The sequence below is a fragment of the Bidens hawaiensis genome, unplaced genomic scaffold (assembly GCF_021521415.1).
Source record: "Bidens hawaiensis isolate Kalapana, Puna unplaced genomic scaffold, B.hawaiensis_p1.1 tig00001016_1, whole genome shotgun sequence".
Taxonomy (NCBI): domain Eukaryota; kingdom Viridiplantae; phylum Streptophyta; class Magnoliopsida; order Asterales; family Asteraceae; genus Bidens; species Bidens hawaiensis.
In genome coordinates, this window is record NW_027491059.1 from 2,824,490 (window position 1) to 2,849,682 (window position 25,193).

Genomic DNA, 25,193 nt, shown 5'->3' on the forward strand with positions numbered 1-25,193 from the left:
TGCAGTGAAGAATATCCAACCAGACAAGTCTACTGAAAGCCATACTAATACTGTTGTGAACACTGTGGAGAGTAGTATCAAGTGAAGCTCCTCCTGTGCAGGTTAATAGTGGTAAGCGAGGCCGAGGTGGTTGTAACTACAGAGCCTTCAAAAGTTCTGACCCACCTAAGCTAACTGGTACTAGTGACGCAATTGCTACCCTGCAATGGATAGCTGCCATGGATAAGGTTATCTGCATTAGTGAGTGCCGTCCCGACCAAGCTGTAGGCTTCGCAACCCAATCATTTGGTGATGAAGCTATGTTCTGGTGGGAAACTGTTGAGCAAAGAAAGATTGCTACTGAAATCAAGGCCATCTGGTGGGATGATCTGAGAGAGATGGTAATGAGGAAGTTATGTGTCGATACTGAGGTCGAGAAAGTGGAGATGAAGTTTTTGAACTTGAAAGCGGGAAAGATGACACACCGCAAGTACACTACCGAGTTTAACCGTATGTCGAGACTGGTGCCCGAGATGGTAAATACTGAGGCTAAGAGAATCAAGTGTTATATCAGAGGACTTCCACAAAATGTCCACACACTGGTCAAGGCAAATAGACCTGCTACTATTGATTCTGCAGTCGAACTGGCAGAAATGGTTTATGATGACTTGGCGGTGGACGACGTTGTGGTGGAAGTGAAGAAAGATAAGAAGTGGGATAATCATGGAAAAAGGCACGGTACTCAGTTGTGGAACCCAAGAGACAAGGAACATAAGGTATGGGAAAGAAGACAGTGCAAGACTTGCGGGAAAATTCATGGTGGTGAATGTACGTTGAGTGCTTTACGATGTGTGTCATAAATGCGGGAAGCCTCATGGAGGAGAGTGCAGACTTGGGTCAAATGTCTGCTTTAAGTGCGGGAAGGTGGACATTATGCTCATGAATGTAACGCCAAACCCACATGTTACAAATGTGGGAAAACATGTCATATGGCTCGAGAATGCACTGAGGGTGAAGCTGGAGGAAGTGGGAAAGGGGATGCTGAGAAGAATAGGCCGAGAACTAAGGCTTACATGCTGACTCAGGATCAAGCCCAGCAGATTCCCGATGAAGTGACAGGAACATTCCTAGTGAATGGTATTTCTGCTTCTGTTTTATTCGATTCAGGTGCAAATAGGAGTTTCATAGATGTAGCATTCTATAAGTTAGCTAAGATGGCGTGTTGTCGTGTGTCTGAAACTTTTATGGTAAAAACAGCTATTGCTACCTCTGATAGGGTAATAAGAATGGTTAAGAATGGTAAGGTAGAATTTGGGGGACGTGAGTCCCTGTTACTCTTTTGTAGTGATCTTAGGAGGATTCGATGTGGAGACGGGAACACATCACCATGGATTTCATAACTAAGCTATCGCGTACAGCTAAGAATCATGATACCATGTGGGTGATTGTGGACCGTTTGACCTAGAGTAATCACTTTCTGTCTATACGAGAGGCAATCTCGTCAAAAATGTTAGCGAGATTGTGTCTCATGCCGATAAACGGCGACGACCGATCGAGTTTAACGTTGGCGACAACGTGATGCTTAAGGTCTCGTCGTGGAAAGGTATCACTCATTTTAGAAAGAGAAGAAAGTGAGTCCAAGGTATGTTGGACCGTTCAAGATCGTAGCTCGCGTAGAGGAGGTGACCTATAAGTTCGATCTACCTGTAGAACTGGAAGGAATTCACTCTACCTTTCACGTTTCTCACTTAAGGAAGTGTCTTGCAGACGGCAAGTCTCGCGTACCGTTAATGGACATAGAGGTGGATGAGCGATTGAATTATATCGAGCAGCCAGTCAAAATCGTTGACCGTAAAGATAAACAACTTCGTCAAAAGGTTATCCCGTTAGTTAAGGTGATTTGGAAACATCGTAAAGGATCTGACGCGACATGGGAACCAGAGGAGGTGATGCGTAAGTTCTACCCGCAATTGTTTATGCAATAGATAGGTTTTGGGGACGAAACCTTTTTAAGGGGGGGAGAGACTTGTAACGCCCTAGTTCCAATAAATAATAAATAAAGCATTACGAGCTTATTTTAATCATCGTGTCGTAAGATGTCGTTAAATTAATTAAATAATATGTAGAGTACGGATAAAATTAATAGAAAGTTATTGGACTTAAGAGTGATTTGGGCCTAAAAACCTTTAGGCTTTGCCTATTTAAACTCCTAAACCCTAGAAATTTCATCCTTATCATTCCACCATCATCTTCCAATTATTGGCACACACTCCCATACACACACGAACCTCCTGTATACACAGTCCATATTTCCATTATTTCAAGATCCGATATTTAAGGTACGTTTATAATTAATATTCGTTTCCTTTTCTCATCTCGTTTCCATCTTAGATCTATTAACGAAATGAATACACGAGCCGAACCCAACCGGCATAAACGAACCCGTCTTAGACGAGATCCAAACGAATCATATAAACAAACACCGACCATACCGAGTGAGAAATCGGTCATGGTTAAACAAGCAAACATGATATAGATATATAAATATACAAATATATATATACAAAGATGTGAGTATACATATACACAAGTGGACATGAATATAAACTAGTGTATGAAACCCAGATTGAAACTGAATCCAAATTTCGGTGAAGGTGGAACTCGTCTCCGATGAACGGAAAACATACATGGGGCCCGATATGGACCCAAACTTCAAAACCCACCAGACCCGAACCCCTGTGACAAAGTTAAACCGGAACCGGTGAACGACCCAGATCCAAGAACAAACAAATCGCATCTTATGCGATTGGAGTACATGCGATTTGTGAAGTTCGCATCGCATGACGTCATATGCGAAACCCGATGCGAAGACATATGCAAAACCCTTATGCGAAAAACTCTATGCGAAAATCCTTATGCAAAACCCCGGTGCAAATCCGGCCACGCGAACTGGTGCGATGCGAAGCGAAGAGAGGAAGACCGATCCTCCCATGTCTTTTGTGGGTTGAATACGAGTGGCTAGAGAAGGAACAGGCGGAGGTGGGAGAGACGTGAGTGGCCGGAGAAGGAACAGGCGGAGGTCTAGACCCTTATAATATCCAAGGTATGTGAGGACTGGATCTTTATAGTATCCGAGGTATGTGGGGTCTGGACCCTTATAATATCCAAGGTATGTGAGGATCGGATCATTATAGTATCCGAGGTATCTAGTTAGCAAGAAGTATGAATGTATGTTTAATTAATAGAGGAACAGGTAAGTATCAATACGTATCTTCGGACGCATATTAGTAAGTAAGTGAGTGCAGTGTATGTTAATTAACTAGAACTCACTCAGCGTAGCTGACTTTTAGTATGCACGCAGGCAAGTAGAATGAGGCAAGTTGCTTGATGAGGATATGTGGCAATAAGAGGAAGACTGTCATCGTTATGAAGAAGACACCCGTGTCATTTATGTTTTATGTTTAAGACTTATGTTATTTTTGTTTAAGACAAGAAGTTTATGTTATGTATCAATGGTTGACTTTTATTTCCGCGAAATGTTTTAATTTAACTCTGATTTTACGAATTATGTGAAAGAGTAAATCCAACCAGCACGAAAGTAGGGTTCCCGGTTCGGGGGCCTTACACCCTTGGAGAGGGTTCTCATATTATTGACCACCGCCCGATTCGCTTGGTAAGAGTCTTATTATTATCTGCTCATGGTTGATTTACCGGCGCCCGATTCGCTTGGCAATGGTGTAATCGACAACTTATTTGCTCATTGTTTGATTTCATTACCGCATTTATTATGTTTTGCTTATTTTTCTTATTTATTATATTAACATTATTTTTGGTGTCAAAAATTGGTAATAAACTCACTCAACATGTTTGTTGACAAAACTCTTCTACGCATATGCAGGTTGCTTGTATTGAAGACTAAAGTTGGATATATACACAAGACTTTAGGATATAAACAAGAAAATATTATTTGACTTTACATTCATGTACTTATATTGTTTGCTATACTTGTATATGGTTTTTATTCTTTCAATAAAATAATTAATTAGATATTGTCACATTTTATATATGATAGTATCTTCGAGCTGTGAGCAATCGGATCACGCCCCGACATTTTCCATCTTATGTTGGGGTGTGACAGTGTAGGTGGTTCATAGCGCCGCACGGTGGGGGAAGGTCACCCCATCATGTGGTGCTCCGGCCAAAATGGAAGAAATTTGATTTTTGACGCTTTTAGTCCTTGTAGTTTGAGAATTGGATAAATAATGAATCTTTTGTGCATAAATTAAGAATTGGACATCATTTAAAGTATGAAGGCCCTAAAGTGAATATTAGAAACTTAAATATTTATAAATATTTGATTTTGATTAATATTAAAGATCTAAAAATATTCCCGGTCGGGTTTAAACGTAAACGAATACGGGTTTAGAAAATCCGAAATGTTACAACAAGTACAAGTACCATTGTTAGAGGCTGAAGTTTCGAAGACGCTAGTATTAGGATATTAATGAAATAAAGGAGTTGTTTTAGTTGTTTACTTTGTTTTGGATGTATTTGCTTATTTTGAAAACTTGTGTACTTGTGCTTTAATGAATTAATTATATTATAGTCACTTAATAGTGCCACGTGTATTTGAACAATCTGTACGTCACACTTGGGCGTTTCTGCTTAAGCCGGGGTGTTACACTTAAATCATGTATTGATGGGATGCTTAGGGGTTTGGAGACCATAGGTCTGTAAGCGGTTTATCATCTAGGTATGCATAATTCCTAAGTGGAATTATGTATATTAAAAAGCTTAAAAAGAGCAAACCCGCAGTTTATCTGCCAAATCATAAGTCATTAAATTTGATCACTACGTGCTTTAAAAATTACAAATTCACTACTGACTTGATCATACACGCTATTAGTCATATGGGGTCCTCGTGCTCGCGTCTCATTACCATTAGGAAACAGACCACACGAGACACGTCATATGTAGGCCCTACAGATGAATTCGTGCCTACTCACATATGGTGATGGACTTTGGGGTATTTCTTGATAATGGGGGTATGTCATGTAGTGGGGACTATTTGCTAGTTAGTTACTTAATTGCACCTTAATCGTATCTAATGGCCATTCAGGTAGACTTTGATGCTTAAGTTTAGGTTTTGGTTCGATAAAAATATCCATGATTGTCTTAGCTGTTACATATGTGCTTAAAAATTGTACAAATGTGCAAAATTTTGATCGTCTAATTTTAAGGTTTAACTCAAGTTGGGGTGGTCTGGTTCGGTAAAACTATAATGAAGCATGGTAAGGCGCCTTCAGGGCTTTAAGGTGTGGGTTCCATTTTAATCATATGAATTAATAAAACTGTCACACGTTATTTTTCCCAGTAAGTATTGAGGCATGGGTTTAAGTGGACAACAATAATGACAATCACAGTTTTTGTGTTCTTTGTGCTTAATTAAGATAATCGAAAAGCATTTTGTAAAAATTATCTCTTATTCTGATTCTATTGCAAAGTCTTTTTCGGGAAGAAAAAGGATAAGTGTGGGGATGTGATGGTTAGGTAAAAGTTAGTTGTTATTATTATATATTAATTATTTGTATTTAGGTAAATAAATGAATGAACATTGGTACTTCAAGAATTGTTATGTGTTTTCAGGACATTGGAAGTTAAGGAGCTTAAACGAGCTAATTCAGAGCCATCCAGATGAAGATTAAGCAAGCCTCGAGAAGATGGAAGCATGGGAAACATATATGGATGGTTAAGAAGGATTCGGGAAAGGATTGGTTGAGAAACCATAAGCCGAAGCGAAAACTGAGCAAGACGGGTTACCAGGAAAGTGTCTTTTAGTAAAACGGGCATATCTCGGCCTAGAAAATGAGTTACGGAATCCATAATATATGAATTTCGGGTTTCTCAACGAGACAAATTTGAATATGAGGTTAGTTAACTTCGTGCAATACGAAGAAAGGGTGAAAATAGCTTCGCGCGACGCGAATCGACATAAAAAACCGAAAAAAATTAGGGTTAATCATTATATAAACCCATTTAAACCCCCATTCGTCATACCACTAATTCCAGAGGCAAAAGAGGTGTCCTAGGGTGATTTTCCACCATCCCGAAGCTTCCGGTTCCATCATTGATCGCATGTTCATCAAGATATGTATTTTAGTCAATATGTCGATGCTCAGCTAAGTTCCCGTGTTCATTCTAGGCTAGGGTTTGTGTATCTTAACTTCTGATCAGATTCAATATGCTTAAAGATTAAGAGTTGGATTGAGTTTATGCTTTGATCTTGCTTGTTTATTGCTTTGATTGTTTAAACAATTTATGTCATTGATTATTAATTGTTGCATCACTTGTTTGGTTGTGTTCATCAACACTTAGGGTTAGCTCTTGTGTCATTGAACTAATAATCATCGGTTATTGCAAATTAATTGGTTTTCATAACATAAATTGGTAATTTGATAGACTAAGTTCAATTGTGTCAATAATTCGGTTAAGGTATCGTTTGTCATCACAATCAAACTAATAGGTCTAGCAATTACTACGCAATCAAGTCAGTTGAATCTGTGATTAAGTTAGATGTCACATTACCCAAACCTAGAATGAATATCTTTAATTAATATTGTTTACAAAATCTTTTTAAGTAATCATTTAGTTTTAATTAATCTTATTCCAAAACTGCTTGCACATCGTCTGTCCGACTTTAGTTAATTAATTATTTTAGTAATATTAAATTAGCACTTTCCTTGAGTTCCTGTGCAGACGACCTTACTTACCCGTACTAGTATAGGTATTTAAGTATTTAAAATCAATTGTTTGAGTAGACCGCGACAGGCAACGTCAGGTATGTCGTTTTGGTTACTTGAAGGTAACCCATATACCTAATTTATTAACAAATATTTCACAAAACATGATGTATACAGTATATATGCATACGCAATAATTTTTGCGCCCACACCCCCTCTCCCCACCACCCCCCCCCCCTAAAAAAATCCAACAAACCATATCCACATACATTGGTGCGCTCATACTGACAAACCATTACACACCCCACCAAACGCTACAAAGCAATACGAGAAGATAACTTGCGCATACCTGCAGCAACGCGCGGGCACTTTTGCTAGTGTTCATGAATGAATCGGTTATGATTTACGTTTAATAAAAATAAACTTTGATTCATATATTGAAATGACTTAAAAGATAAGGACCATATATTGAAATTTGTTGAAAAAAAAAGGTGAGGGATATGGGATTGACAAGTGGCAAGAATTAGTAGTTTTTTTATTAGAATAGATAGATTTTTAAAACTTCATATAAAAATTCCAATATGATAAATTCCGATTAATCGCTAATCCCTACCCTACCTCTCTACTAGCACCTAGCCAGTTATACAACTGTGGTAACAACTCATACGCCGAATGGTGTCTAATCCCACCATTTCGAACGGCTGTCCAGATAACAACTCGATAAGAATCTTGTAATTTCTCATACGTAAGATCAAGAAAATGTGAAATTTGAACAAACCACACTGACGTGTAATTCACTTAACTTTTGTTGTTTAAATAAAACAAGGACATTCCCATTTGGGATGGACATTACATAATACAAATATAGTGTGTATATAAATACATATGTTATGTTATTGATACCGCCTTTTTGCAGTTGACAGATATTAATATCATATTTGTAAATAGCACGGGTCCCACTTTTCACATTAATTGTTTCTATTGGATATCTGTTAAAAAAAACTTCACTCTATTAAGTTGTTTTTGAATTTCAAACTGTTGTTTAGGGATTTTGATCAGAAAGATGTTACGAATTAATTGATGTAAAAATGTCCTCTTGATTTTTGTTATTTGAAAGTCTAAACACCCAATTGAAGCATTGTTTCGTCGTTTGAAGTACCATTTCGAGATAACTTTTATATCAATCGAGTCGTATCAGCTTTCTGATCAAAAGCCCTAAAACATCAGTTTGAAATTTGAAAAAAAAAAAAACTTAATGGAGTTATGCTTTTTTTAACGAAGGTTCAATAAAAACAATTAGTATGAAAGGGGGAACTAGCGACAACTATTTTCAAACATGGGATTATTATCGGCCAATTACAAAAATATATAATTATTAAAATCTAATTTGTCTAATTATTTAAATAAAGGTTAAATCAAAGTGCTACACGTAATTACATGCACATAAATTCAAAAACTGACCCACACATATTTTCCAGTACCCATAACAGATCTCTTGTTTTCATCATTAATTTTGCCGACACTGGTTTTATTAATATCGCAATGACCTCAAATGACCTAAAATGGTGTATAGGAGTTTTTTACCAAAATGGGTGGTGGGGAAAAACTATTTATCAATATAGGTGATTTTGAAAGTATTTATTAAAATGAGTTTATTTATTTATTTATTTATTAGATTTTAATTATAAAAAGATTCCCGTGTACATTCTTTCTCCCCACCATCTCTGATTATCCGACCATACCGGCCAAAATGTCCGGCTACAGCCCCTCGCCGACCACCATTTCCGATGGCAAGAATATTATTGAAGATGGACACAAGATCGACCTCTACCACCAAACCTTCTGTTTGGGGGGCGGGTTTCACCATTTCCAAACCGTCGCCGACCCTCTTTGTTCGCCGGAAAACGTAAACCCCATAATAGGCCAAAAACGCCGGTAAAACGAGATCTAAAACCAATAAATCGACCTACACCATCTCTCTCTCTGCGACGTTACGGCGGTCTGAAATATCACCATCTCACGAGTGACGGCGATGGAAGTGATGCACGATGATGATGGTGGCCGGCCGGAAGCTTGATGGTGACGGAAATGAAGCTGTAGACCTTGATAATTTGGCTAAAATTAATTAAAATATAGATAGCTTCATCTACAGATATAATAACAAAGACACGTATATACAACTCAATATATAAAAAAGTAATATATTAAAAACTGATTAAAGTTAGGTCTTGAAAAAGAAAAAAAAAACCATTTTAATAAATACTTTTAAAATCACTCATGATAAATATTTTTTTCCCAACATCCATTTTGATAAAAAAAAAAAACTTTAGCGATTGTTTAATCAACTCGTCGTAAATTCCTTGACCCCACACAACGATATATTGACGTGTTTTATTTAGACTTTAAAATGCTTCCATTTATGACAATAAAATAACTGTTTATTGGTCGTTGGCATATTAATTTACCGGTCTCAATCTTGTCTCACAACAAATATTTGATGAGAAAATTTTCAAAATAGCTCTTTTTAGAGAGAAGAAGTCTAAAAAATATGGACGGTAGTGGTGATGGGGTGGGGCCGACAGCGTCGGTGATGGGGGTGGTTCAAGGTGGTGGTGGTTCAGGGGTATAATTATAAAAATTATATTTTTTCAAGAATTTGAAAATATGGACGGAAAAGATAGGAAACATAAAAAAACTGTCTCGTTTTTTGAAAGAAAAAGTTTTGGAAAAATTTGGACTTTTGCTCCAAGATTACAAAAAAATTTGGACTTTACCTTCATTATTTTCCAAAATCCCGGCTCCTACCATACTTTCTTTCGAAATTTGGACTACCCCCTCATTATTTTTATATTTTCCCAATGCGTCTTGCCAATTCAAATCTTAAATTATTTTGAGGAAAAATGGCTATTTTGAGAATCTTCTCTCTAAAATGGGCTATTTTGAGAATTTTCCCGTATCTAAAATATAGTTTTGGACTTTGTTCATCTATGCTTTACCTTTCAAAAATATTTTTTTCATCTTTTCAAATAAAAAGCAAAAAAATCCAACGTTCTTTTTTGTGTTCTTTTGTTTTGTGTTATCATCTCACTCATGTTTCCACTCAATATTTCAGGTTTTTTTCCCCTTGCTGGTGATTAAATATCATGGGTAAAAAAATATGGGAAAATTCTCAAAATAAACATTTAAGAAAACAAATTTTTAGTTTTAAGTATCATTTGCAAAAAATTCTAAAAATAGGTATTATAAACTAGTCGTGACGAGTAGTTTGCAAAACCAATTAAAACTTGCCGCGTGTCCTTAAACTAACCGTAACGAGCACGTTCACTAATCATTTACTCGTCACGACTAAATAAGTTTTATGCTTCGTAATCAACGCCCACGAGTAATTCATAAGCCCTTTTGTCGTGACGAGTAGATTATAAGGTTAAACTAGTCGCGACTAGTTAACTACTAATAAACTACTCGTGTAGTGAATGTAAACCGGGTAAACTAGTAATAAACTACTTGTGTAATGAATGTAAACCAGCCAAAAATATATGATTATTAAAATCCAACTTGTCTAATTATTTAAGTAATAATTATTTAAATAAGGAAAATTGGAAATAAATAATCTCACCTTTTGTGTATTGGCCGATAATAATTCCACCTTTAAAAATCACTAGCAATGGTCCCACATTTTAACTATTTTTGTCTCACTGGTCCTCCATTAAAAAATACTTAACGTCGTTATGTTTTTTTCCTAGTTTCAAACCAATGTTTTAGGGCTTTTGATCGGAAGAACGATATAAGTCGACTGATGTAAAACTTATTTCGAAACGGTGATTCAAATAGCTTGATTTTTTTAATTGAAAATTCAAGCACCCGAATTGAAACATTGTTTCGTCGTTTGGATCACCATTTCGAGATAAGTTTTACATCGGTCGTCTCGTATCGTTCTTCCGATCAAAAGCCCTAAAACATCGGTTTGAAACTAGGGAAAAAACATAACGACGTTAAATATTTTTTAACGGAGGACCAATGAGACACAAATAGTTAAAAAATGGGACCATTGCTAGTAATTTTTAAAGATGAAATTATTATCGGCCAATACATAAAAGGTGAGATTATTTATTTCTAATTTTCCTTTAAATAAAGGTTAAATCAAAGTGCTACACGTGATTACATGCACATAAATTCAAAAACTGACCCACACGTATTTTCCAGTACCCATAATAGATCTCTTGTTTTCATCATTAATTTAGCCGACACTGGTTTTATTAATATCCAACTACTGGTTACTGTTATCTCGAAAAGATTGGACTCAGGCTCAGGGGCGGACCCACATAGTGTGGATCGGGGTCCCGGGACACCAATGTTTTTTAAAAATTTATTAAAAGCGGTATATTAAATTTTTTGAGGACCCCATAAGATTTAATACTTTGAACCCATACTATTAATGTTGATGTGGTCTGATGGAAAGTCCCTTGTTTTATTTTTGAAAGGTCATGGGTTCAAGTCTTACAAGGCTCAGTTTTTGGTTTTTTGTGTTAATTTTTAGTGTTAATCAATCATTTGATTGCTAATGTTGCAATGATAACTTTGGAAACATTCAAACACTTCTAAAATATATATCATTGTTTTCAACTTTATGCATGGTTTTCTTTAGAAACATTCAAACACTTTAAAATATCAGTTTTATTTTTCACTAGTTTAAGTTAATGGTTTTCAACACATGCTTATGAAATGGTAGATCTATGTTCTATCTCAAAAATGTTTAAGAAAGGGAAAACAAAGTGTTTATGTGTCAACCCGACCCATTTTGACCCGTTCAGGTAGTGATGATTGAAAAGAAAGTTTTATTATGATATTGTTTTTTATTATGTTCTTCTCCTCGACCCGACCTGAACAACGACCGACCCGAAAAATTTGAACACCGAAAATATGGGACCCCATTGGCAAAAAATCCTGGGTCCGCCACTGCTCAGGCTGTGAAGCTAAGTGATTAACATCCATTTAATTATCTTCTGAGTATGATCTTTTCCCATTTTCTTGATAATAATATTATGTTAATTAGTCTTGATAGTTTGAAAGGTTCTTAAACCCTAGAGAAGCTATAGATATTAATTATGTTACTTTGATAGATCCATCAGATTGAATTGTATTGAGTTCTTGGGTGTTTTAAGAATGAAATCTGAGGCGAATTTGGATGTAAACATGGGGGCTCAAAATTTTCAAACAAAAACGATAAAAATTACACTAGTACTAACGAGATTTTGATTATTAGATGGTCTTTTTTGTGGGTTGGTGACGGAAAATTATAAGAGGATCATGAAATCCATGTTCAATGATTCATAGTTTTGAAACTATTTTAAATACGTTGTGAAACAAGAAACTTGAATTTAAAATGTAAAGATGAATCTTTGTTGCACGTTGCGTTGTATCTTCATTTATGACTTCAACAAGTTGTGAAATACTTTTGTTTAATTGATTATCTGATAATAAAATTGAATCATTAGGTCTGCTGATCATTCATGATTTCATGGTCTTGGTTGTTTATTTACACCGCAGTTTGTCAATCCGGTAGGAGGGGGGAGGGGGAGGTTGTGAAGATACAAATTTGAAATATGGGTCAACTATATACACACCGTATGACATCTAATCCCACACCGTTTCGAATGGTTGTCTAGATAGAGCGCGCACAGACATCTGTTTTTATAAAAAGCATTCAAAGTTTGGCATCAAGTGCCCAAACGGCCGTTCTGACCAATAATTTTCAAGGTTTGACTTTTTGTCAAAATGGTCATCGAGTGTTTTGTGGACGACCATTTCATAGTATGAAATTAGATGGGGGTGGTGTACTGTAGGGGTGAGCAATAACCAAATCTTTAAACTGAAACCGAACCAAAATAACCGAAGACCAAATTAACTAAAATAAACCAAACCGCACCGAACTCTTCATTTTTTTTTTCATATTTTCAAGCATTTTTCCCTCTATTTCATGTATTATATGTATTAATAGTTTAATAATATCATTTTCAGGCATTTATATCTCCATTTCATGTACTAATATCTCAATTTCATGTATATATACCTTCATTTCATGTATTTAAGCATTCATTCATGTATTTTTAAGCAAAATTTTAGCCCAAGTTTGATATTAGTTATTAACCGAACCGAACTGAACCGTGCACACCCTAGGTGTAGCTATAGCATGACCCTTTGAAATATAAACATAAAATAAAACCACACTCTTGGTTCCATGAAAATCCAAAGAAAGAATATTGAGCACGTTAGACATCAAACTCTATTTGCAAATACAAAATCTTGTGTTGCTTTATTTGTATTTCTTCTTTTCCATTTTTGCAGATCAATTGAGGCCGAGTGTCAACGATGTCACCGCTACCCGAAGCGTAGCTTTATCGTTAGCTATTGCTTTATTCGCAATATATGTTCACAATTCGGAAGCTCACGTAACACTTGAAAATGGTTTAAAATCCATGGTGTATTTATCCCCTAAAATAACCCAAAATCCAGGTTCGGTATCAAACAAATTCTATTATGACATCAAGTTCCCAAAAGGCCACATTGCTATAAAAAGTTTCAATGCCCAAGTTGTTGATGAAGCAGGGAACCCTGTGTCTCTTCAAGAAACATATCTACACCACTGGGTATTGGTAAGGTACTACTATCGTAAGGGTGCTAAGAGTACGAAGTATAATGTGAATCTCGGGTTCCACCAATCAGATATCATTATTGCTGGGAATGATGGAATATGTGCTCATAATGATCTTCCCCAGTTTTTTGGATTAGGATCCGAAACACGAAAAACATCCACTGATGTTCCTGATCCTTACGGAATTGAAGTTGGTAATTCGCTAAAGGTTCCTGCAGGATATGAAGAAGGATGGTTGTTTAATATCCATGCAATTGACACTCGGGCGCAGTAGATGCAATGGGATGTACCGAGTGCAGGTATTGGATTTGATGTATATATATGTTGTAACATATTTTTAGTATATAGTTTATATGTTATAGTTTTGGGATTGTAGATGTGACTTGTATAATGTGACGGAGGACGAATATGGCCAGCCTTTGAAGCCGAGTTATGTGGGAGGATTATATTGTTGCTATGATGGTACACAATGCAAAGTGAAAGATGGGGTTTCGAAGTGTCAAAAGAGATGTTTACTTGAAGTACACGGTTAAGTGGGTTGATTGGAGTGACTCCATAGTTCCTGTTAAAGTGTTTATATTAGATGTTACCGATACTTGGCAGCACACTGGAATCCATGATTGCCTTGTAAGTTATCTATTTAACTAAGTGTATCATAGGTGTACATCTATTTTATTATACATTTGAAGTCTTTTGATCATAGTAAATAACTATGTCATATACATATAAAAAATTACACCTTCTTACTTCTTAGCGTAATTTTAAAGCTTTTTGTATTTGTTTTTCTTGAAATAGAAAAAAAATAGCACCTTTTCAGCAAAATTTTGAAGCTTAATTGTTATTTTTAGTTACAAACTTGGTGAAGTCGTTTACCTTTTAGTGAAATTTTGAAGCTTCTTTTTGTGTTGGTAAAAACTTTACCTCTTTTGAAGTATTTGTTGTATATTCTTTCCTTATTTTGATACACACTTGTAAAAATTATACACTTTAAAAAAAAATTGTTTTAGTTTATATCCATCATCAGTTTGTCATAGATGTTAGCAAAATTAAACACCTTTTTAGTAAAATTTTGAAGGTTTTCATTATCTTGGTTAATACTTCAATGATTAACATGCAGATCGAGTATGACATTGAAAAATCTACCACCGGAGTTGCTACTAATAACTTTTCGAGCACCGCAAGGTCAAGAGTGATTCTCCCTATTGACGGTGATCTCGTTTATGGTGTTGCTCACCAGCATAGTGGTGGGATAGGTTCTGCTCTATATGGTGAGGTAATTATATCATTTTTTTAATCTACATTTGTTTCTTAACTTCTTAAGTATCAAGATATACATATTGAAACAAAAAAAATGTAAATTTTTATTCAGGATGGACGGGTGATTTGCTCGTCTAAGCCTATATACGGGCAAGGAAAGAGCGCAGGAGACGAAGCTGGTTATATTGTAGGAATGTCCACATGTTATCCTAAACCTGGTTCTGTGAGAATAGCAAAAGGTGAAGCTTTAACTTTGGAGTCTAATTACAGCAGTGAAAAGAGCCACACTGGAGTTATGGGCCTCTTCTATATCCTTGTTGCTGACTCTACTTTGAGCTTGAATGAACCAGTTCAAGTAAGATTTCGATTCATTTTTCTAACAACTTGGTTCGGTTAATTTTACAGCTTATTTAAAGTAAAGTGATTAAAAAATTAAGAAGTCTTCTGGATTACAGCTTCTCAAATTCAAAAATTAACATCTAATGATCATAAGTCAAAACACCAACATTTTCAGTATACAAGTAACTTTAAGATTTAAAATTAAAAATAGATTTTGGCCTACTTTTTCAACTAATTTTAGACATAAATTTACTAGTAACAAAGTCTCATTTTAAGTATTGTTTAATGAACTATGTTATTTTATCATCATTTCATTATTATTACTTTTTTGTCTGACTCATTTTTAGTCGACCCGTATTCCCACCCCCCCCCCCCCCCTCCCCCCCAAAAAAAAAAAAAAAAAACTTTTTTTAAGCAAAGGCACAAAAGGTGTTTAATTCTCACTTTTAATCCACCAACTTAATAGTTGAAGAAATTACGAGTCTCTTTGGATGGATTAAACTTCGGTCAAATCACAAGGAAGAAGATTTGGTCTTTTTGGGCTACGTCTTCGTTGTCGTGTATTATGGATTGAGAGGCTTTTCGGGTTGCTTTGATGTGTCCATTTATTGTCTTTACCCGTTGTATTTTGTCTTTCTGTTTTTATTTCCAGCTTCCCACTGGAGGCACTCGCACATTTTTCTTATATATTATATTGTCCTTACGGTGAAAAAAAAATCATGAAGAATCAAAAGTACATATCTTCTTGTGGGGTGTTGCTATGTTTGGATTGGCAGTTTGTGCTGCTATTTTGGTTACTTATAAAAGAAGGAAGCAAAATGAGGATGGGTATCTGTCTATTGCCACTTGAACAGCCTTTTCATCTGATCCGAGAAAATTGGTCTACTATCCAGACAGAGCCGTCGTATAGTTTATTTATACAGTTTTTAGTATCGATGTAAACCTCATGATGTGTGATTTTATGGTTCTTGGATTACTTGGAGTTCTACAATGCTTCCATCTTAATTCAACTAGAAAACCAGCTACAAAAGAATATCAAGTAATAAACTTTTATATATACTATTATGTTCTTTTATAAACTAGTGCATTATAAATTTTGTGGTTGCTACAGTATAATACAAGCTTAATGTATCAAAATGGAAAATGGTGTTGTTTGGAAAATATTTAAAAACTTGTCACAACTTACATATAGCCCCTCCACCCTTACCATTCACACCTTTCAATTTTTTTTTTTTTTGTTGCTGGTTCTTTAATCTACTAGATTATGTCAAATGTCTCACTCATATCTTCTAGTTTTCTTTTTCTTTTTATCTTAAAATTAAAATTTTTAGGATATATGATGTTTTCTAAAGTTCTAAAAGTACCATTTAAATGTGATTATATCATTTAGGTTTTCATGTAATTTTGTTCAAAACTGAGTTGTGGGTGATAATGTACGAGTCATCAAAAGACATATATACACGTCGTTGAAGCTGCTTCAAGGCTTTATTTTTTTCCCTACGATCTTTAAAAATGATTTTTTTCTTTTCAAATATTTTCGATTTGCCACTTCAACTTGCTTACTTTTGTCGGTGCTTTGGCATGATTATTTTTCCGCATTAAATACTAATGTACAAGTTGTAAATAGTGAGCCTTACATATTTTAAGATCTCTGCGAAAATGTGCGAGAAATTGTACTAGTTATTAAAACAAAAAGAAAGTACAAAAATTCATACTTATATTTTATAAGCCATTCAACTTTATGTAGTTATGTTTGGGTTAATATAATAGAAAATAGCACAGTTTCTCATTTTTCTTAGAATAGTCACTCAACATAATTTTAGCAAATAAAAAGTTATTACACATATTATAAAAAAACATGAATAAGTCACTCAATCTGATTTTGCCATGTTAAAGTCTACATTTGTTTTGAATGCATCTACCGGTAAAAAAAATATTCAAAGTATTTAAAATATTCAAACGTTATTTTAAATTTTTAAAAATTTAAGGAAGTAACATTCAACTTTTTTTTTTTGGGAAAAAAGATATAATTTATTTTGACAAATGTAAGGGATAACAACTCATTATTTTAAGAGTAAATTACGTTTTCCATCCTTTATAGGTGTATAATGCATTTCAAAAGTATTTTTTTCTCTTTTATAAGAATGCATATAATCTCTCTCTCCCTCCCTCCGTCCCTCGAGGGCTGTAAACGAACCCAATATTCAGCAATCAGTTCATGAAACCGTTCAACTGTAAGTTCGTTTATGTTCGTTTTATAAATGACGAATTTGAACAAGAAATTTTGTTCGATTAGTTAAACAAGCGTACGAACATGAACAGAGCCCTCGTTCGTACAATTATGTTCGTGAACGTTCGGTAATGTGTTCACGAGCACTCATTCATGTACGCTTGTATATGCTGTTCATGAAAGTTTTTTATACATTTATTTATTTTATCTAACATTTTATATTCTATAATTTATTACATCTAACATAAAATAAGAAATCATATTCTCACATTGTTTTTATATTGTTCGCATTTCCTTTCTCATCGTTCACATTGATGAATGCATCGATCTCAATCTCTAGGCCAATTGTATTTGTGTTCGTGAATCGTTCGTGAACACATTCATTTCCTTAATGAACGAACACGAACATAAAATCTCGTTCGTGAAGCATTCGTGAATCGTTCGTGAACACATTCATTTCTTTAATGAACGAACACGAACATAAAATCTCGTTCGTGAAGCATTCGTGAACCGTTCGTGAGCACTGTAAGGCCAATATTTGTAACTTGCGATATCAAATTACAAAACCCATTATTAATTCACGGTCAAGATAATAATTAATGTCGACGAGAAGTCCGGACACGAAACGAGGGCTTCGGGCCCGCGCTTAACTTCAGCGGGGAAAAGGCTTCTACTTTTGCTATAAATAGGACTTGTGTGTCACTTATTAGTGTGTGTTTTCTTGTGTGTAAATAATCACCCAAGGGGAGCTCACCTTGGGTGGGATCAGTTCGTTTTAATATTGTGAATCTTTTGTACCAGTTCCGAGATCGTTTACCCTTTATCATATCTCTACATTTTATGTTCGATCGTTTGTTTATACCGCACCCGTCTCGAGCACTTATCAAGAACAAAGCCGTTCGTTGTCGGATCTGGTTTCGGGACCTACAATTGGTATCAGAGCGGGTTTATATCAACTAATTCAACTTTATTCTTGATATTCAGGTTATAATTCCGCGATTACCCGAACTGAGAAGTTAATTTCTTGAAGTTTTTGAAGATCCGTTGAAGTTTTAGAAATAAAGTTCGATGTTTGGAAATAAAGTTTGAAGATTTGGGGAAAATAAAGATGCTCGAAGTTCGTCTTAGGTTCGTAAATCTGGATTCGGCTGTTTAAAGGTACGTTTTTGGATTTATTTTGAGATTAAAAGGGGTATGTTCTTCATGTTCTTGCTTAGTTCAAATACGGTTAGGTTTTACTTGGATCTAGTCCTTTTGGAGGTGTTTTTGGGTGTTTCGAATTGGTGAAACACACCCCAAAAATTTTCTGAATATGTATTATCACTGTATCTATGAATCTGTGCTTGTTTATACTAGCGTGGAGTTTATGGACACAGATCGCCGGGCTTTGTGGTGTGGTTAAGGGGTTCACCGGTGTAACACCTCGGCTTAAGTGGAAACGCCGGAGTGTGACGTATAGATTGCTCAAACACACGTGGCACTATTAAGTGACCATAATAACATCAGTTCATTAAATTGCCAAGTACACAAGTTTAAAAAGTCAACAATACAAGTTTAAATCAAAGATAAACAATAATTCATTTATTAAATATCCTAAGCAATCTAAGTGTCTTCATACTTCATCATCTAATCACCGTACCTGTAACATATGTATAAAATAAAGTCAGCTATAAATAGCCGGTGAGTTTCCACAGTTTTAAATACATACATAAAAAACCATACAACTCATGGACAAGTGATAAACGAGCAAGTAAGTCATTTCCAGTTGGTAACAACCAACGTACTTGGGTAATCGCGAAAGTAAGGTCCTTTCCAATTGGTAAACAACCAACGTACTAGGATAATGAGGCCCTTTTCCACTCGATACAAATGGACCGGAGTGCAAAGGGGGGCGTATAATCATACTTAATGAGGCTTCCCAATCGTGCAAGTAATACAAATAATACACTAGTCCATATACGAATTGTAGTTTTGTAATAGAATAAATCAATACTTGAATTTTTATATGGATACATATGCTACCCCAAAACAATAAAACATTAAAAGGGGTGGTGAAAAACTCACCTTATGAATAAGGTAATAAACGAGGCTTGTAAGCGTTGAAGAATGCAACAACCGAATACGTCACGAAAGCCGAAGCGTGTGATCAATACCAACTAAAATAGATAAAAACAAGACTCAATCGATAACCTTACGGGATTGTATTTTATTGGATATTGCATGTTATTTTGCATTATTTTATATATTTGATTATTTTATTATTATTTAAGTCTTAACGGAAAAACCGATTATTAATATGATTTAAGTATTTTAACGGTGAGAAAAGGAAGTTTATATGTTCAAAAAGCTTGAACCATTGATTATAAGTCGAAAATAAAGTTATTGTTTTAATGAGGCGATGTTTAGGAAATTAAAGTTTACGTTACGTTTACTAAGCGATTTTTTAATAACAACTTTCGAAAACGAGAAACTTGATTTTTACATGTAAAATGGTGAGATATATTTTATAGTTAATTTACATAATTTTTATTTAATTTTAAAAGGTTTGTATAATTTTATTTTGATTTTTAAATGATTAAAATGATTTAGTAATTATTAATAAGCTGAATTAAAATATATATATATATATATATAAGAGGGTGTCTAACCGGGGTCTCGATGTTATAAGGTCAGTGTGCAGTCAGTTGCTCTAAGCTTCATATTCGTTTGGAATACAGTTTTGAATACATATATATACTAACAGGTTTTAGGTTTTAATTGATAATAATAATAATATAAGCAGGTTAACAAAAAAATGATGAGAGGACGCGTGACCCGGGTTTCGGACCCGGGTCTCTTGGTTACAAACACCACAGACTAACCAGTTGGGCTATCATACATTATCAGTTTCATATGAAAATCATTATTTATAAACAAAACAGTGGGTTCATCTTCTCCATTTCAAGAACATAAACCCTAAAAATTCAATTCTCAGTTTCTGTTCATTGATTGTTAAAATTACTTTAGGGGTTTTGTTTGTTGGATAAAAACTAACAGAATGTATATAAAAATTATCTTAAATGATGTTGATTTGGTCGAAACCCAGTTGCCGGAAAAATTAATAAAGAAGCTCCCAATTACAGAAAATCAGCGTATTAGAGGGGATTAAGAGAAGTGAACGAGTTGTTTATGAGCTTAGGCATCTATTTATACTACGGGGTGTAGCGTCTATGCATTAATTCGTTTGATTTGGGTTCCGGATTTTCCGGCGTGAATCACGGGTTTGATTAACGCATTTAAGGATGTTATATCGCAATAAAATAGTTGGTTGTTGCTTAATATTGACGGAGAATCATTTTGGTATATTCACTCGGCGTTAAAACGCGTGCAAAAGAAGATTTGGGCTACCTCCGGCACCGATTCTGGCGGCCGGAGTTTTGGCCGGAAAACCGTGAAGGAGGGGGGGTGAGGGCTGGGTATGGGTTTTATTATAATAATATAATTAAATTTAAAAGTTACATTTTGCACCCTAGAGTTTAATAAACCTTTTTAATGGAAATTACATCTCTTTTAAGTTAATAAAAGTATTAAAGGTTTACACTTTTAACCATAAACTTTATAATTAGATTATATAGTTTTCGGTTTTGCATTATTTACGCGTTTAAGCGAGTTATCGATTAGCCTCGAGATTTCATAAGTAATGGAACGTAGAAATAAATGAACGAACGTTTGAACATAAATGTTGGGATTTCTTTATTAATAGTCATGACAAAATAACCAAACGACCCAACGGGTCGGGTTTACAAATACAAATACGAATCGAAAAATTGACGAATGTCACAACATTCCCTACTTTTGAAAATTTTGTCCCGAAATTAGGTTAAAGAATCCGTATCAAACAAATGAGGACACTTAGTTCGCATTTGGTCTTCCCATTCCCAAGTAAATTCAGCGCCTCATTTAGATTCCCAACGAACTTTTACCAAAGGTATACGGCTACGTTTGGTCTCTTTATCCATGCAGTCCATGATTTCCCCCGGCTTCTCAACAAAGTGCATAGATTCATCGATGCGCACTTCGTCAAGTGGTATGTGGAGATTTTCCTCGGCTAAACATTTCTTAAGGTTCGACACATGAAACGTCGGATGAATATTCGCGAGTTCTTGTGGGAGTTCAAGAGTATAGGCCATGCTACCAACACGATCGAGAATTTTAAAAGGTCCAACATATCGAGGAGATAGTTTTCCTTTCTTACCGAAACGAACAACACCCTTCCAAGGAGATACCTTGAGAAGAACATGATCACCAACATTGAACTTGAGAGGTCGTCGATGATTATCCGCGTAGCTCTTTTGACAACTACGAGCGGCTAATAGATTTTATCGAATTTGCGCAATTCGATCGGTGTTCTTTTGGACAAGTTCGGGACCGGTGATTTGGGTTTCACCAATCTCATTCCAACAAATCGGAGAACGACATTTACGGCCATAGAGTGCTTCGAATGGAGCCATACCGATGCTCGTATGAAACTGTTATTGTAGGAGAACTCAATCAAATGAAGATGAGAATCCCAGTTTCCACCAAAATCCAAAACACAAGACCTAAGCATATCCTCAAGCGTTTGAATCGTTCGCTCAGATTGCCCATCGGTTTGAGGGTGATAGGCGGTTCTAAGGTCCAAACGAGTTCCCAACACGGTTTGCAAAGATGACCAAAAGTGAGAAGTAAAACGACTATCACGGTCGGAAATAATACGCAAGGGTACACCATGACGACACACGATACGTTGAACATAGATTTGAGCGAGCTGATCAATCGAGAACTTTTCATTGATTGGAATAAAGTGCGCGGACTTAGTCAAACAGTCAACAATAACCCAAATTCCATCGTGGCGGCTTCGAGTGGTTAGGAGTTTGAATACGAAATCCATGGTCACATCTTCCCATTTCCAAATCGGGATATGCGGTTACACGAGTAAACCAGATGGTCGCTGATGATCGGCCTTAACTTTAGCGCAAGTAAGGCACTTCGCGACGTACAATGCAATGTCTTTCTTCATACCAGGCCACCAAAAACGCGGAACGTAAGTCGAAATACATCTTATCCGCACCGGGATGAATAGAATATCGTGACTTATGAGCTTCGTCCATGATAAAAGTACGAAGATCATCACGATTGGGAACCCACAAACGATTAAGGTAATACAACAAACCATCACGCTTAGTTTCGAGGTGAAGCTCAGCGCCACAGGACATTTCGTCGTGCATATTACCCTCGGTGACCGAGACATGTTGGGCTTCAAACATTCGGAGTTGGAGATCGGTTTGAACGGTGACACTATGAAGCAAGATAGATTTCACATGAGTCTTCCGACTAAGGGCGTCGGCTACAACATTCGCTTTACCGGGGTGGTAGCGAATTTCGTAGTCGTAATCACTAAGTAATTTGGCCCATCGACTTTGCCGCATGTTCAAATCCTTTTGGTCGAAGATGTGTTGAAGACTCTTATGGTGGGTGAATACCACATATTTTGTGCCATAAAAGTAATGTGTCCAAATTTTTAACACAAAAACAACAGCACCGAGCTCTAGATCATGCATCGTGTAATTCCTTTCATGAACTTTGAGTTGTCGTGAAGCGTAGGCGATGACTTTGCCTCTTTGCATAATGACACAACTGAGGCCTTGGTTAGAAGCATCGCAATAGACAACAAAGTCCTCGTTGTCCTCGGGGAGAGCAAGGATCAGCGCATCACAAAGCATACGTTTGAGAGTTTGGAATGCTTCATCTTGCTTTGGTCCCCACACGAAAGGCTTATCCTTGTGAGTCAAAGCGGTTAGGGGCAAAGCGATCTTGGAAAAATTGAGGATGAAGCGACGATAATAACCCGCGAGACCAAGAAACGAACGAACTTCGGTAGGAGAGGTTGGAGTCTTCCAATTCTTGATGGCTTCGACTTTGGCGGGGTCAACGTGAATACCCTTTTCGTTTACCATGTGCCCCAAGAACGGAATTTCGCTCAACCAGAATTCACACTTTGAGAACTTCGCATAAAGTTGTTCCTTCCTCAAGAGATCAAGGATGAAATGAAGGTGCTTTGTATGCTCGGTTTTGGACTTAGAATATATGAGGATATCATCCATAAAGACAATCACGAATTTATCCAAGTATGGCTTGCATACGCGGTTCATGAGGTCCATAAATACCGCGGGTGCATTGGTTAACCCAAAGGGCATAACCCGAAACTCGTAATGTCCATATCGCGTTCGAAAGGCGGTCTTGGGTACATCATCTTCATGCACGCATAGTTGAAGATAACCCAAACGAAGATCAATCTTGGAGAAGCAAGAAGCTCCTTGAAGTTGATCGAAGAAATCGTCGATGCGAGGCAATGGGTAACGATTCTTGACCGTAAGCTTGTTGAGTTCGCGGTAGTCGATACACATACGGAAGGAACCATCTTTCTTCTTGACGAACAAAACGGGTGCGCCCCAAGGAGATGAACCAGGCGAATGAACCCTTTTTCCGAAAGTTCTTGGAGTTGGGTGGACAATTCTTGCATCTCGGATAGTGCAAGACGGTAAGGAGCCTTCGCAATCAGAGTTGCACCAGGCACGAGATCAATGCGGAATTCAACTTCTCGAACGGGAGGAAGACCAGAAACGTCATCGGGAAACACTTCGAGATACTCACGAACAATCGAAATGTCTTCAATCTTTTGCTCCTTCTTTTCAACGACGTGAGCCACAAATGCTACACATTTCTTGCGCAAATAAGTTTGGGCTTGAAAGCAAGTTATGAGGTTAAGGCTCGAAGGAGAGGGCTTTTAACCAATAACACGCAGAGTTTAACCATCGGTAATCGGAATAAGAATAATCTTCTCGAAGCAAACGATTTCAGCACGGTGAGAGGACAACCAATCCATGCCTACTATGATGTCAAAACTTCCCCATTGCATCAGGATGAGGTCGATTGAGAACGTGTGGCCATTAAGATTCATCTTGCAACTTCGAATAACGGAATCGACTGTCACGGATTTACCATTCGCTACTTCAACAGTGTACGAGCTCTTAAGTTTAGACCGAGGTTTAGCAAGCAAGGACTCAAATTTAAAAGACACAAAATTCATATCGGCACCGGTATCAAATAAAATGGTTGCAAAGTGGTCATCTACAAGAAACGTACCGTTCACCACATCGTCGTTTTGTTGCGCTTGGTGGGCATTCATCATGAAAGCACGCCCACGGTTATCTTTAGGAGCTTGAACGACCTGAGCGACTTGACCCTCTTGAGGTGCAGGTGCTTGAATAGCCAGCGGTGGTGGAGTTTGATTAGCCAACAATTAAGGAACTTGTGGCTGAATCGCTTGGTAGGTTTGGTAAGCTTGGAGCTGGAATTGCGGAGCGGGAGCCGGCCGAAGTGTGTTCACGTTTGCGAGTCGTGGACACGCGTTGCGGAAGTGGCCTGGTCGCCACAATTATAGCAATCTCTAGTTTGGTTGATGGGTTGAGCATATGGTACGGGTCGGGGATTCGGTTGAGCAGCCCGCAGGGGAGCCACTATGGTGGTTTCACGACAAGTGGGGCTAAGATGCCCGTAACGGTTGCAACGGGTGCATTGTCGGAAAGAGGCATAGGCGGGATGGTGATGTTGGTAGGTGCTACAAAACGGGTGAGGCCCGCTATATGGTTTCTTGAGAGGTGGTGCGGGATTGGCTTGGGTTTGAGGTTGTTGGGTTAGCGCATAGTTCTTGCGCTTCTTGTTGCGGTTTTGGGAGGAGTATGAGGGTTTGGGTTCAGCAGCAGGTTGATCGGCCGGTTTCTTGGATGATTTCAATGTCAAAGTCCTGGCTTTGACATGGTTATCGGTTAAGGTTGCGGCTAGGTTGATTGCGTCGCCAAGTTCTTTAGGCAAACTACTGAAAACACTATCTTGAAATTTGCCTTGGTAGTCCCCTAATGTACTTCTCGATGGCACGCGAGGTAGGAGTAACAAGATGCGGCACCAACATAGTAAG

At 36.8% G+C, this 25,193-nt stretch overlaps 1 pseudogene; it reads left to right on the top strand.

Moving 5' to 3' along the window:
• The first annotated feature begins 968 nt into the window (after positions 1-968).
• On the top strand, positions 969-24,916 carry LOC143551051 (uncharacterized; annotated as a pseudogene).
• Positions 24,917-25,193: the final 277 nt, after the last annotated feature.